Below are 14354 nucleotides of genomic sequence, written 5' to 3'. Positions count from 1 at the left end.
AAGACAGGGAGGGAGAAATAAGGGAGGTGAACTGTCTGTTCCCCATGTCCCCAAGGTAACCCTAGGTCTTCTGAAAACTGTGAAAACTAGCACAGTTCATTCACAATAACAATTTACTAGTTTTATATTCATTTATACTAGTTTTATACTTATATACTAGTTTAATAGCACCCATTTCTATCTTTAGTATTACTGAGCACAAATTATTACCAGTAATAATACATATGCAGGTATGCATTTAGATTTGAATTTATAAAAATAATAAATCCATAATTACAGAATATAGTACTTAAAGTTTGCAAACCCCAAATATGAAAAATCTGGGGAGCTGTCCAAACATTTCTAAAACAGTAATAACTATAACTAACAATTTAGAGCCCACTTCTATTTGGAAGCTTTTTTTTTCTTTTTTCTTCTTCGAGACAGGGTTTCCCTGTGTAGCCCTGGCTGTCCTGGAACTCACTCTGTAGGCTGGCCTCGAACTCAGAAATTCGCCTGCCTCTGCCTCCCAAGTGCTGGGATTAAAGGCGTGCGCCACCACGCCCAGCTGGAAGCTTTTTTTAAAAAAGACTTATTTATGTATATGAGCATGTTGTCATTGATACCAGAAGAGGGCATTGGATCCACTTACAGATGGTTATTAGCCACCATTTGGTGCTGGGAATTAAACTCACGACCTTTAAAGAACAGCCAGTGCTCTTAACCACTGAGCCATATCTCCAGCCCCAGGTTTTGGAAACTTTACATTTCAATCCTATACTTATTCTCTATGTTTTGAATGAATAAAGGCACAAAGACATACAGTAACTTCTTCAAGATCACAGGAATCCAGGCAAATTTTATATACAAGTGGCCTTCTAGATAAAAGGCTGTTTCAGGTTAAACTCTCTCTGGGCACCATGCAAGAGATTTAGCTAAGTCCTAGGTGCAAACCTTAGGTCAGCATGAACAGGTTCAATCACCAGCAATATGCAAGACCAAAACCATGTCTTCCACTGAGTTCATGCATATAAACCGTTAAAAATACTTATTTAAATACCTAGGGCCATAAAATTTGAGTCTAATAATCTCTCTCCTCCTTCTCCTTCCTTCCTTGAGACAGGATCTTGCTTTATGGAATAAGATACACAGCCATGGTGGCCTTGAATCTGCCAGGAAAGGGTTCACAGGCATATGGTCACTCTAAGTCTCATTTTTCTAAGACAAAACTCTAACTAGAAAGAACCAACTGGTGCAAGAGCCTCTTCAAGACTATGACTGTGAGTGGTGTGATGACATAAGCCTTTACTCCCAGCAGAGGCAGGAGGATCTCTTGAGTTTGAAGCAGTGTTGTCAACATAGTGAGTTCCAGGACAGCCAGTACTACACTTCAAAACCAAAGTAACTGTCAGGGCTGAAGAGCTGGCTGTGTGGTTACAAGCACTTGCTCTTCCTGCAGGAAGCCCCAGGGTGAGTTCCCAGCACCTGCATAGTGACACACAAGCATCTGGACTGAGCTGCTTGTCAGTGCATACTAGGACTGCCCCGAGTTCCTGTCAAGTGATTTTTGGTTGTGGAGGGAGAATTTTTTTCTTTTTTCTCTTAGGAGAAATCCAAGTTGTGCAAAATAAAATAGTAAATTGGTGTAATCTCAGCTTTGGAAAACCTGAGACCTATAGTTCAAGGCCAGCCTGAGCAACATGGCTTTTGGGCATTCACTTGGGAAATAACTTTACTTGGTAACTACCTGTCACCAAGATCACTTCTTGTAAGTATTGGGGGGGGGGGGGGGGGGGGAAGGGAAGGATAACTTCTTTGCTTTTAACATTAAATAATTTTTTTTTCACAATCAACAACAAAACCAATCAAAAATTAAAAAAAAAAAGATTAAGGGGGGCTACCAAGATAGTTCAGAAGGTAAAGGAGCCTTCCCACAACAATACACTTGAGTTGAATATCCAGGGAGATAGGGTTCCTACAAGTTATCCTCTGACTGCTACACCTGCAGGGAATAAATAATGTGTAGAGCCAGGAGTGGGCAAGTCACTACAAGCACTTGATATGCAGAGATGGGTAGGTATAGGTAGATCTCGGAGTTCCAAATCAGCCTGGTCTACACAGCAAGTTTGAGGGCAGACAGAGCTAGCAAGACTCAAAAGGGGGGAGAGGGCAGGAGCAGCATATACTTGGAGAGATGGCTCAATGGGTAAGAGCAGAGAACCCAGGTTCAGTTCCTAATATCCATATGGTAGCCCCCAATGACTGTTCCCAGGGACATGGTGCTGTCTTCTGGCCTTCAAGGGCATCAAGTACAAAAATAGCACACATACATACAGAGATAATACTCATACTCTTAAAATAAAAACAGTAATTTAAAATATATATTAAGGTAAGCCAGAATTCCTGTTGTTAATGGAGGTGTGACTTGGCTCACAATAAATAAATTCATTTCTTTAAATTTATTTTATCTATAAAGAAGCTTAAACTGTATCACAAAAGAGAGCAAATGCAATCAAGTTGTTGCACCAATTTTTAAAGATTTATTTATTTATTTATTTATTTTATGTGAGTACAGCATTGCTCTCTTCAGACATACCATCAGATTCCATTACAGATGGTTGTGAACCACCACGTGGATGCTCGGATTGAACTCAGGACCTCTAGAAGAGCAGTCAGTGCTCTTAACCGCTAAGCCATCTCTCCAGTCCTGTTGTACCAATTTTTAAGTGGAAGTAAGAAATAATAGAAAAGACTTGCAAAAAGCACTCACTCCTTTTCTGTTCCCCATGTGCACAAAAAGCATTTGTCATGAAACATGAGTTTTAGCCCTGGAACCTAAGTAAGAAAAGCCAGTGAGGTAGGTGGCCAAGAAAATCACCAAGGCAAATTGCCCCACAGGCTGTGTGCTGACAAGCCTGGAGGACAGAGATCCTGTCTCAACAATTTGGATGGTGAGAGCTGACCCCCAAAAGTTTTCATCAGACAACATTTACACTTGAACTCATACACATCATATACATGCTTAAAGAAAAAAAGTAATTTAAACCTTTTCCTATCTTCAATAATCTAATTAATTGTCAAATCCCATTAAGTAGTCTCTTTCTCCCCTATACAACTCCATATGAAGTGAAAAGGGAAAGAAATGTCCTTTTTCTCTGCTGCTGCTTGTATCCATCTCATAGCAACACTCTCCGTATTGGGTAAAAGAAAATGTGCAGCCAATTTGCATACAGTGTCTAAGCCAAGATACCTTCTTACTGGGCAGAATGAAGACTGTGGCATAGCATTTTTCTCTCATTTGAGTTCGAATTCAGTGTTCAAATGTGTGAAGAAGGGAAGGCGCTACAGAGATTCTTATGACAGACAAAGCATTAATCTAAAAACAAAGACTAACACTAGACTTTTCCACAATATCCAATATAAGTATTATTCACTCAATTCTGACATGTTCTAAAACTACCAATTCCTCTAAATGTTACTGTCCTCCCAGAAGGCCAAATCTAGTGAGTCATTACTGCTCTTCTCTGATGCATTTTGATTTCCACCCACGTGTGAAACTCATCAGGACTGCACCATATGTTGGTGCCATGTAGAATATGGCAGAATATGAATAACTGCTTTCTTTTGGGGTAGGGGATGTTTCGAGACAGGGTCTCTCTGTGTAGTAGCCCTGGCTGTCCTAGAGCTCACTTTATAGACCATGCTGGTCCAAACTCACAGAGATTCACTTGCCTCTGCCTCCCTGGTACTGGGACTAACAGGGGTGTGCTACTACCACCTGGCTAGAATTATTGTTTTTTCAAAAATACTGTCAAAGTTGCTTTCAAAATTACTTTGTAATCCTAAGGAACTATCCTACGCAACCTCCTAGAAATGGTTTCATAATTATTTTTTTGAGTATGGTCAGAGAATTTCTTCTTTTTGATCTATTTACTTATTTATTGGACAGGATATGCAGCTAAGGCTAGACTTGAAGTTGAGATGCTCCAGGCTCAGTCTTCCAAGAGCACATTACATGTGATAAACTGCTGGCTTCAAATGCAATTCTTCAGCATCTTTACCCCCATTTTCCAGATAAGCAAACCAGAGAATGGATCCAGTGATTCTAACTCCACAACTAGACAGTGGAGCTGGACTTTCTTGAGTCACTGTGTTATGGCTATAAAGTATATAAGATTTTGTTGATAAACTCAAATCATGGGCTAGAGAGATGGCTTAGCAGGTAAGAGCACTGGCTGTTCTTCCAGAGGCCTGGAGTTCAATTCCCAGCAACCACATGGTGGCTCACAACCATCCATAAGGAGATCTGATTCCCTCTTCTGGTGTGTCTGAAGACAGCTCACAGTGTAGTCATATATAATAAGTAAATAAATCTTTAAAAAAAAACAAAAACCTTCACTCTTACTTTCTTTTTTGAATTTATAACAATTCACCTAACTCAAGAACTGGAATTACAGGTATGCACTACCACATCAGGTTTGCTTTGGGGGTAGGGAGAATAGAGGGGAAATGGGATTTGCTATGTAATCTTGGCTGGCCTTGAATTTGGGTCAATCCTCCTACTTCTGCCCACCACATGTTGGGATTCCATGTGTGAACCATCGTGTATGTCTCTGCTTTTACTTTTGTTTTGGTGAAGGTTTTGTTTGTTTGCTTGGTTTGGTTTTTTTGAGATGGTTTCCCTGTGTAACCATGGCTATCCTGTAATTTGCTCTGTAGATCAGGTTGGCCTCAAACTCAGATCAGCCTGCCTCTGCTTCCCAGTGCTGGGATTTAAAGGCGTGCATCACAACATCTGATTTCCTTAAAGTCATTAGTAAACAAACATTAGCTACAACTACTACCTGGAATTTACAGGTAATTTTGATGATCAACTGAGCTCATACATGTGAACAGCTTAAGAGAAAAGCTCTGAATAGGACGTAGACACTAAGCATTTTTCAAATTGCTAAGGAGCATAAATGGGTAAAATCAAAAGAGAGGATTTACAGGCCCAGGAACCATCATAAACACAGAAGTTTAAGAGTAGGGCACCTGAGAGGCTGAAATGTGAAGGTAATGTGCTATCAAATCTGCAGGTCTCCCATCTCAGAGACCAACATGGTGGAAAGAAAGCAGCTGTTCTCCACATAAGCTCCACATGCAGACCCATGACAGAGGCTTGCTGTCCCATGAATGAATGATTTTTTTGTTTGTTTTGTTTTGTTTTGGGTTTTTTTGGTTTTTCGAGACAGGGTTTCTCTGTATAGTCCTGGCTGTCCTGGAACTCACTCTGCAGACCAGGCTGGCCTCGAACTCAGAAATCCGCCTGCCTCTGCCTTCCGAGTGCTGGGATTATAGGCGTGAGCCACCATGCCAGGCGAGAATGAATGATTTTTTAAAAAGAAGTTTCAGAGGGTGTGCTCCTACCTTTTTCAGGAAATTTGTCACTCCCCACACTGCTAGATCTGATATTTAAAGAAAGTTTCTTGGGCTAGAGAAAAGGCTCTGCAGTTAAGAGCACTGACTATTCAAGGATCCAGGTTCAAACCCTAGCTCCTACATGGCAGCTTACAACATATATAGCCACTGACATAAAAATAATTATGTTTTGAAAATAAATTTTTTGAAAGATTTATTTCTTTTATGTGTAAGTGTTCATATTTGCATGTATACCTGTGTGCCAGAAGAGGGCATCAGATCCCATTACAGATGGTTGTTAAGTGACCATGTGGTTGCTGGGACTTGAACTCAGGACCTCTGTCTGGAAACTGCAGCAAACGCTCTTTAACTGCTGAGCCATATCTCCAGCCCCACCCCACCTAAAATTTAAATTTCCCAAATACTTTGAAATCTTATGCTTACTCTAGTAATTGATTACAAGATGATTGTTTTTGACCACATTAACCTTCTCTCCTAGTAATCCTTCACTTTAAGAAACTTATGCAATTATTTATTTAGAGCATGTCCATGTTCCCATCATCAAATTCAGGTTGTCAGAATTGCAGCTAGTGACCTTCCCCACTGGACCATCCAGCTGGCCCATCTACTAATAACATCTTAATGAATGCCATCATCTGTAAACTACAAAAAGGAAATTTCAAAATATCTGCTTAAAACTAATAGCTGGATATGCTTTTGCATCCTGAAGTTCTGATTCTTGAAAAATAGCCTGCTAATAAACTTGATTCTAGTATGTGCAAAGTATGGACAGGGACATTCAAAAGAACACTGTCCTGAAGTCTGATTAAATAAATTGTAGTATAACCACAAAACACAACATGCTAAAGCTATAAAACAAACAAACAAACAAACAAACAAGGGCTGGTAAGATGGCTCAGCGGTTAAGAACTGACTGCTCTCCCAGAGGTCCTGAGTTCAATCCCCAGCAACCATATGGTGGTTCACAACCATCTGTAATGGGCATCTGATGTCCTCTTCTGGTGTGTCTGAAGACAGTGAACCCACATACATGAAATAAATATTTAAAAAAAAAAAAGTGGTCAGAATCTATTTATATAATGGAAAAGGATTTCACACGTGGCTTAAATAAAAACAAAATATATGGAAAGATAAACAGTTGTAGAAGTATCCTACTGGTTGAATTGTTTACAAGTAGATGCATGACTTGTGTATCATTTAGTCAAATGTGTGTGTGTGTGTGTGTGTGTGTGTGTGTGTGTGTGTAGACAAGGTCTCTCTAGGTAATCCTAGCCTGCCCCGGCCTAGATCTCATAGAAGGTATGCTTGTCTTTGCCTTCCAACTGTTGAGATTAAAGGTGTATGCTACCAGTACCCTAGCACCTACAGAAAAATTTTAAAAGATTCCACGAAGCATAGGATTAGCAAAATGGCTGACTGCTCAACATGAAAAGGTACTTGCCACCAAGCATGATAATCTGGGTTTGATCCTGAAAGACATGAAAAGAATCAGCTCTTCCAAGCTGTCCTCTGGCTTTCACACAGTACTACAGCGCTGTGCACGCGCACACACGCATGCACACATACACACACACTAAATGTTTAAAAACAGAAACTATAAAGTATAACATAAACACCCCAATTTATGTAGTGCTGCACACAAACATTTTGGTCTTGTACTTTTTTCTTGCTTTGCCTAAAACTCATTTGTACAAACAGCCACTGTCCAGTGAACCAGCACTGTATCACATATGAACTGGATAACTGCATCATGCTGATTGAAATTATCCTAGCAACTCATCTGACACTCGGGCAATCTGAACTGCAAGCCTTGTATTTTGCCTATTTTAAAAGTTTGGAGTTATTTTCAGTCACTCAGCTATATATCTACATGTACACTGTCTTCAGTCAGTCCTTCCTGTAAAAGCAAAGTACATCATTAGCTGAATTCCAGTAAAGAAGGCAAAGGCCTAGCTAAGATAGCTATAAAAAGCAAGTTCTATACATACAGCTTTTGTCCTACTCTCTCAAAAAGAAATCAAAGCAGCTTTCAGTTTAAACAAATAAAAAAGCCAATAGTACAGAAATACGGTACCTGCAGCTCTAGAGACAGCAAAAGGCCTGGAATCCTGTTTCTCATACTGCATCTTGCTTTTGTCCCCCTAATCTCAGTGGAAGGTTTAGATTCAACTGTAGTCTTTATCATTCTGGTTTTTTTTTTTCCTTTTCCTTACTCCCATACTACCCAACAGAACAGTATCTTCACCCTATGCTTGCTCATTCACCTTTTAGGCAGGCATGTACAAAGCAAACAACACATATCCACTCTTCCACAGAACCTACCATAGAAGTTCTACTGTCTCCAAAACCCTAACCAAGCAAGCAGCCAAGAAACCTGCCTGTACCATCTGCTCCCACCTCCCTCCCAAACATGGGCACTCAAGCAGGATACTTCCATATGTCTTATTTAAGGATGGTTCTCCTGTTTTGCTGAGAAGCAGGAAACTTCATTCAGTCTTTCTGTTTGGCTCATTTCAGTAAAATCCATATAAATAAAGGCCCTCTTTCCCTTACCCATATTGTGGTATTTGTTTATAACGTCCCACTACCTCTTGTGATTCATACCTGTAATCTTCAGCATCCAGTAGGACGAGGCAGGAAATTGTGAGTTTAAGAGCCAGTCTGGGTGGGCAAATATAATGAGTTCCCAGACACACTAGGCTAAAAAAAAAAAAAGACCCTGTCCAAAAAACAAAAAAAACAAAACCCCAGCAACAAAAAGGAAAAGCATAACTCTGCTTTCATTAATTGCTAAGTAGGGCATTTCTAAGGATGAACAATGGAAGAACACATTCTAAGTATTTTTCTACATTACTGCTTTTTGAAAAGTACATTCAATTATCATGGTTTCATCACTTTCCAACTGTGTTCCTAAGAGCTTCTCTCATGTACACACTCACATATAAGATTTGCAACACTTCCTTCAAATCGCCCCTTAAAATATCTTGGCTGTTTTACAAAATTAAAGTAGTCAGTAATTTCATTTTCACAAAAACAAGTTCTTTAGAAAACAGGAGCTCTGTCAATAACAAAGAGAACCCAGGGCTGGAGAGATGGTTATGGTTAAGTGCCCTTGGGGCATTTTTAGAGGACCTGAGTTTGGTCCCAACACTCACATCTAGGTGGCTCATAATGGCCTGTAACTAGATCGGGGACTAACCTCTTCTGGCCTCCATAGGCATTCATACATGTGATATACATTCACAGAGATATGGAGGGAGGACAGGACACATTTTTTTTTTTTTAAGTCCACTATTTTAGAACTTAGGAAACCACACATAAAGAAAAGGGCCTGAAAGAACCTGCCTTAAGTTGTTATGAATTTGCTAATAATCTATGACTTGCATTAGAAACAAACAAACAAACAAACAAACCTACATACATCCAAGGGAAAGTGCAATCTTTAATTCAGAACTCCAAATATTTCACCAGGAGGTGGCGGCACACTTGCATACCTTTAATTCTAGCATTTGGGAGACAGAGACAGGCAAATCTCTGAGTTCAAGGCAAGTTCTAGAACAGCCTAAAAAGCCCTGCCTTTGGGGGCCGGGGGGTGGGCGGGGTGGGGGTGGGGATCTAAGGCTAGAGAGATGGCTCAGTGGTCAAGAGCACTGGCTTCTATTCCAGAGGGCTTAGGTTCAATTCCAAGCAGCCGCACGGCAGCTCATAACTACTTCTAACTCCAGTTCTGACGTCCTCAGACACACATACATGCAAGGAAGACACCAATGCACATGAAATAAAAATAAATGCCTTTTTAAAAATGTTTCAGCCGGGCAGTGGTGGCACACGCCTTTAATCCCAGCACTTGGGAGGCAGAGGCAGGTGGATCTCTGAGTTCTAGTCCAGCCTGGTCTACAAAGTGAGTTCGAGGCCAGCCAGGGCTACACAGAGAAACCCTGTCTCAAAACAAACAACAAACAAACAAACAAATAAAAATTTCACAAAAATGGGTTCCATTTTGCTTAGACAGGGTTATGCTACACAATCCAGCCTGGCCTGACGCTTGACATTCACTTCACATTGGCCTCCTAACTCAAGATCTTGCTGCCTCAGCCTCCCAAGTGGTGAAATCAGTCGTGCGCAATCACATCTGGCTGTTTGGGACTTTGTTCTTACTGTTTTAAAAAACAAACAAACAAAACTGATTATTTACCTGTCTAAATTCATTCTTTATGGTATTTGTTTATAATGTGCCAGATAGAATGGCATTTTTGTTATTCTGGATGGCAATTACATGGTCAACCACAAACTCCTTTAGATCTGATCTTGTGAACAGATCCCTGTTATCCTGACAAAATTCATAGAAAATTCATAGTTTCGGACCAGGCAAAAGCTTGCTTGTTCTTCCATTCCATCACCTCTCAAGATTGGGGGAAGATATAGCTCAGTTGACAGAATGTTTAATCCCCAATACCCACAAACTCAAACTGGTGGTACATATAATCCCATCATGAGAGAGAAAAAGTAGCTGCAGGATCAGGTGTTTAAGGCCATATTTAACTACACAGTAAATTTGAGGTTGGGCTGGCGAGATGGCTCAGCAGGTAAGAGCACCGACTGCTCTTCAGAAGGTCCTGAGTTCAAATCCCACAACCACATGGTGGCTCACAACCACTCGTAATGAGATCTGACGCCCTCTTCTGGTGTGTCTGAAGACAGCTACAGTGTACTTACATATAATAAATAAGTAAATAAATAATTGAGGTTATCTCTCAATGGAAAAAAAATCAAATAAAGGTGTGGGTATGTGTCAGATTGTAGCTCAGTGGCAAAGAGCTTGTCTAGTGTGTATGTGACCCTAAATTCAATCCCCATACAAAAACAAACAAACAAACAAAAACCACCCCATAATATATTTACTATAAACCTACGGACATAGATTATTATTATTATTAAAACCTACCACCAACGCTAAGTAATAACAGCATTCTCCATTTCCAGTTCTGGTGCTAACCAGGTAACTTTGTGAACACTGATTTTTCTTCTTTAAAAAAGGTCATTATCACAGGGAGGAAAAGATGCATGTCATGCAAGCGTGTGCAGGTAGATGACAACTCTGTGGAGTTGGTTCTCTCTTTCCACCTTTACATGGGTTCCAGAGATCAAAGCCAGTGCCAGGCTTCTGCAGCAAGCACCTTTACGCACTGAGTCATCTTGCTAGCCTCTTTTCTTTTTGAAATATAGGCTCATGTATCCCAGCTGGCCTTTAACTCACTGCACTACTGACCCTTCTATCTCTACCAAGGTGCTGGAAGTATAGGCATTCAGCATCATGTTTAGCTTATGATGTGCTAAGCAATCCCAGGGTTTCCTGGATGTCAGCTAAGCACCCTACCAACTGAGCTGCACTCCTAGTTAGCTTTGTGAAACTGTTAAACATCTTTATGTATTTTCTTATATGAAAAGTAGTTACAAAAATAGTATGTACTTTACAGTGTGTTTGTCAGGACTCGAATATATGACATGTAAGTCACAGAAAATACTCAAATAAGCACCCATTACTGTTATGCTTCTAGGTGTGAAATTTGGCGCCAGTAGAAAGTAAGTACCAGAAAGCTTTAATCTTTAGCCAGATGATTATATCTCTTCAAAATGGCTACACGAGTAGAAAGGAAAGATACAAGTAAGAAGTAAAGTACCTCTATTTGTAAGGGATATGATCCTATACTCACCAGACCCTAATGATTCTATCAGAATACTCTTGGATCTGCTATACACTTAGCAAAGTTAACAGGATACAAAAATCAACATGAAAACCCAGTAGTGTTAAGATTGGAGAAATGGTTCAACAGTTACAAGCACTGGCTGTGCTGCCAGAGGATCTGGGCTCATTTTCCAGTACCCGCATGGCATCTCACAACTATGTACGCATTTCCAGTTTCTAGGGGCTTGACATCTTCTGGCCTCCCCAGGTACTACATTCTCATGATTCAGACATACATACAGGCAAAATACCCAACAGTATAAAATTAGAACTAAAAGGTGAGGTCAATAAATTCAGAGGTAATATTTCTCATTAAAAAGAGGAAGGGGAGAAAGGGTAAGAAGGCAATGCCTGACCATAGATCAGCCCCCAACTGTGTCTGTTAGCATCCAACAGGTATAGTGTTTCTCACTACTCAACATTAACCACTGGGCCTAAGTGCAGTTCTTTAAAAATAATATTAATAATTTCTTTTTAATTTTTTGAGTGTTTTGTCTACAAGTAGATATGTGCATCATGTATATGACTGGTGCTCATGGAAGTCAGAAGAGGCTATCAGAATTCTCTGGAACTAGAGTTACAGGTGGTTGTGAGCAGCCATGTGGGTGGCTGGAATTTGAACTCAGATGATCTAGGAAAACAGCCAGTTCCAGTTCTCTGTATCACTGAGCTATCTCTCCAGCCTGCTATCTCTTCTTCCTTAAAATTTATTTATCCCTGTCATTATATCAAATAAGTTTGTGGAAGCTTTCAAAATGGATACACATAAATAAGGGCAGGAACTGGCCATAGTGGCACATGCCTTTAATTCCCAGGACCTGGGAGGCAGCAGCAGACAGATCTATAAGTTCAAGGTCAGCCCAGTCTATAGAACGAGTTCCAGGACAGTTGGGACTACAGAGAAATTTTGTCTCAAAAACAAAAACAAAATAACACCACCACCAACAAGAACAGTAATAATGGCAGGAAAATTATAAATAACCAAAAATAAAGAAAAATCTGTAATATAAATGTGCTAACCATGGTATCAGTTGTTGAGTCTGAGCTGTAAAAACAAGATCTGAGGGGCTGGTGAGATGGCTCAGTGGGTAAGAGCACCTGACTGCTCTTCCGAAGGTCCAGAGTTCAAATCCCAGCAACCACATGATGGCTCACAACCATCCGTAACGGAGATCTGGCGCCCTCTTCTGGAGTGTCTGAAGACAGCTACAGTGTACTTACATATAATAAAATAAATCTTAAAAAAAAAAATTGTGTCTTCACACATTGTTTTAAAAAAAATTGAAAAAAAAAAACAAAACCAAGATCTGAGTTCCAGAACAGCCAGGGTTACTTATGTTGTTACAACAACAAAGAGCTGTCACTGATTTTGATCTTTAACAAGAGCCCCTACCTAATAGTTCAGATATCAATGAGAAAACAGTAGAAATGAGACGAGCACAAAGACCTGCCAAGAAGACCATTAAGTCAATATGTTGTTATAGTCAATTCTTTTAGAATGTTCTGAGGTATACAGGACCCAGAGTCTCAAAGACACAATACACATCAGCGAATAGCCACATAATTCTGCATCTATACCAACCCAGATGCAGATAGAAGTCACCTCAGTAAAGCTGTTTATCCAGCATCTGAAGTCTTCTCATCTCCGAATGAGCCATAGCTATAAACATGTACAGCAAACTGTCTTGTCCCCACTCAGCTGACAAGTTCTATTCCCAGCTCTACAGCCTGTGACTCACAGGGATGAGGTGGGGGAAGGAAGCAAAAGGAACCAGTAAAACAAAGAGCTTCTCTTTATTTAGATGGAGTGATCAAGACTGGAATTACCTGATTAAAATAATTTCAGAGCAAGCCAACAAAAGTCTTCTTTTAAAACAGTATCAACCTTAGCAGCTTGGAAAATGTCCTGAAAGCTATCGATCATTTCCCCTCTACTCCCTAAATAGGTATGATATCACAAGACATTACAAGGCCTGTCAGGCAAAACTGCAAAGTACTATGAATCCAGACAACAGCATAGATTGCTGGGAAACCAAAAATAGCCAGATATTCTCCACAGCTCTTCTCAGCAAAAGGCAAATTAATAGTCCTACTGTACCCACTCCAAAGAGATGCACACAAAATCTTGTAGAGCTAGTTTCTCCGTTTTTTTATACAGAAACTGTGTTGAGTCCCACTCTTCAGAGCTGACCTCTGTGACCACAAAGCACTTCTTCAGTGAGCCGTGTCTCTAACGCAGCTCAGAAACCTCCTGACACTAAATCCACCAGCCTGCCGTCTGCTCAAGATAGTATTAGCTGACTACAGATCTTTTCTCCACCCAGTCCCAAAATTCTCAATCTTCTATAATTTGTAACTCACAAACCTAAACAAATCAAACCAAAAAAGACAAGTCAGTCACCTCTTTTACTTGAAAACCTTAGTCCTCCACAGAAATGTACACAGACAGACAGATGGACGCACGTTAAGAACACAAACTTCAAGCCCTGGCTGAATCCTGGGCAGGTCTGAAGCAATGTGGGTGCACAGGATAACTGCACCGCCTAGCTAGTGGGCTGCTCCTGCTGTTGCTGTACAAATATAGAAAGCTGCAAAGTGGAGCAGCAGCTTCCGCAGAGCACCATCTCTCTGCTCTGCACTCTGAGAGGGAGGAGCAGGGAACTAACTGAGCAGCTTTACCCATACATGGTTACTGAAAGGGGGCCATTAGTGAAAGGGCAATTATCTCTCACACATGCATTCTGTTCACACACCCCATATAAAAACAGAGAAGCGCACAGGCTTAAAGGAAGGTTTGAGAGGTTCTATCTCAGTCAGGGAGTGCCCCAATAATTACAGTCGCTATTCTAAGATCCTTAGCCTCAGGAACTGAAAAGACTGAAAAAAAATTTTACTAGGTCAGATTCTTGCTAGAACAGCAACAGCTATACGGCTCAATTTATCATTTAAATCGTGAAATGTAATGAACAAAAACAGGCTACCTCCCACATTTAAGTAACAATCTAACCTGCACTACTCTCTGGTCACCCTAACTCTCAAATTGTTGGGGATGGTCTGATATTTTTGTTCTGGTCCATACAGATTATTTAAATATACTTCTCAGGATGCTGGCTTATATAATCAAGCCCAGTATCTGTTTCCAAAATTGTTGTAGAAAGCAATTAAGCAATTGTATTTCGCCTCACTGTGAAATACAAGAATACTCAAC

At 40.3% G+C, this 14354-nt stretch overlaps 1 protein-coding gene across 13 annotated transcripts in view; it reads right to left on the bottom strand.

The window, feature by feature from the left end:
- Window positions 1-14354, bottom strand: part of Celf1 (CUGBP Elav-like family member 1) — a 78710-nt gene that overhangs the window by 40740 nt on the left and 23616 nt on the right. The window contains exon 1 of one of the 13 annotated variants that reach the window (XM_021154706.2): window positions 13548-14332. The exons of 8 other annotated variants lie outside the window; for them this stretch is intronic. The gene's annotated coding sequence lies outside the window, so the exon portion shown is untranslated. Of the gene's footprint in view, window positions 1-13547; window positions 14333-14354 lie in introns of those variants that run through there. 4 more of the 13 variants (XM_021154709.2, XM_021154697.2, XM_029474514.1 and 1 more) reach the window with 4 other exon arrangements.

Source organism: Mus caroli, chromosome 2 (genome assembly GCF_900094665.2).
Source record: "Mus caroli chromosome 2, CAROLI_EIJ_v1.1, whole genome shotgun sequence".
Lineage (NCBI taxonomy): Eukaryota > Metazoa > Chordata > Mammalia > Rodentia > Muridae > Mus > Mus caroli.
This window is presented reverse-complemented; position numbering and strand designations above follow the sequence as displayed.